This window comes from Mastomys coucha, unplaced genomic scaffold (assembly GCF_008632895.1).
Source record: "Mastomys coucha isolate ucsf_1 unplaced genomic scaffold, UCSF_Mcou_1 pScaffold19, whole genome shotgun sequence".
Taxonomy (NCBI): Eukaryota; Metazoa; Chordata; class Mammalia; order Rodentia; family Muridae; genus Mastomys; species Mastomys coucha.
In genome coordinates this window covers 15751293-15752920 of record NW_022196901.1, presented here as the reverse complement: position 1 = coordinate 15752920, position 1628 = coordinate 15751293, and positions in this window count along the sequence as shown.

Here is a 1628-nt window from a genome sequence, read left to right as displayed (position 1 = left end):
AGACTAGCTGTCAACTTGTAGTTTCGGTTTGAGAATCTCCGAGAGCACAGCAGGGCTTCCCACAGGATATAAACACATATAAAAATCAAAAAACACAATAGAGAACCCAGAAATAAACTCACACATTTACAACCAAATGATTTCTACAAAGACACCAAGAGTATACATTCAAGAAAGGCAATTTCCTCTGTAACTGCTGCGATAAAACAGGGTGTCCGTGCACGAGGGAGTTAAAGCACCTTCATGTTTTCCATCACACATAAAAGTCAGCTGAGATGGGGTAAAGGCTGAAGTGTGACCTAAGACTCCAGATCAGCTGCAGAGAACAGAGGGAGTGCTTCATGACATCAACTGTGCAGAGACTTAGCATTTTTACTACATTAAGAGAGAAAGAGAAAGTGGAGAAAGTATGTGTGTGTATGTATGTGTGTGCATGTGTGTGCATATGTGTGTGTGCGTGTAAATTTTTATTACATTAAGAGAGAAAGTGGAGAAAATGTGTGTGTGTTATATACTGTATGTGTGGTGTGTGTGATGTGTGTAGTGTGTGCATATATGTATGTGTGTATGTGGTGTTGGTGTGTATCTGGTATGTATGTAATGTGTAGTGTGTATAATGTGTAGTGTGTGTGATGTGTAGTGTGTGGTGTGTGTATGAGTGTGTATGTGGTGTTGGTGTGTGTGTAGTGTATGATGTGTAGTGTGTGTGTATATGTGTGTGTATGTGGTGTTGGTGTGTGTGTATATGTAGTGTATGATGTGTAGTGTGTGTGTATATGTGTGTGTATGTGGTATTGGTGTGTGTGTATATAGTGTTGGTGTGTGTGTAGTGTGTGATGTGTAGTGTGTATGTATGTGGTGTTGGTGTGTGTGTATGTAGTGTTGGTGTGTATGTAGTGTGTGATGTGTAGTGTGTATGTATGTGGTGTTGGTGTGTAGTATGTGATGTGTAGTGTGTGTGTGTGTGTGTATGTGGTGTTGGTGTGTGTGTAGTGGGTGTGTAGTGTGTAGTGTGTGCATGTAGTGTGTGTGTGTGGTGTTGGTATGTGTGGTGTGTGTGTGTGTTCCAGATTGATCTAATATATCATGTGCAATTAAATAAAGGAAACTCTATATGTGCTATCTGCAACTAAGTATATGTTATAAATTACTATAAAGTTGTAGAGTGAGTTGTATATTTTGGATGGTATCCTTTCATGTAATCGGGCTGATATGGAATTCTGTATAGTCTGGCCAGACTTGGAGCTTGCAGTACTTCTAGCTCAGCCTCCAGAGTGCTCTATAGGTACTATGTAAGCACTATGTAGGCTCTATGTAGGTATCATAGGCACGTGCCACCATGACTGGCAAAAACAAAATTCTAGAGTGAGACATGCACACACATGCACACACACCTTAGATATTTGGTTCTCTGTCCCCTCCTGCTTTCTCTTTTCCTAGTCTTATTCCTTTTCTACATTTCTCTACCTTTAGAATGCAGTCTTCTTTCCCTCCTATGCCAAGAGAAATTTGTACCTTCATTACAGTCTTAAAGGATTGGTCCTAAATCCTTGCTACTTAGCAATCTTATTAATGTTTTAGTGAAGAGAATTAAAAGTAATCCCAAATTACAGGGAGTAGCTTCAACC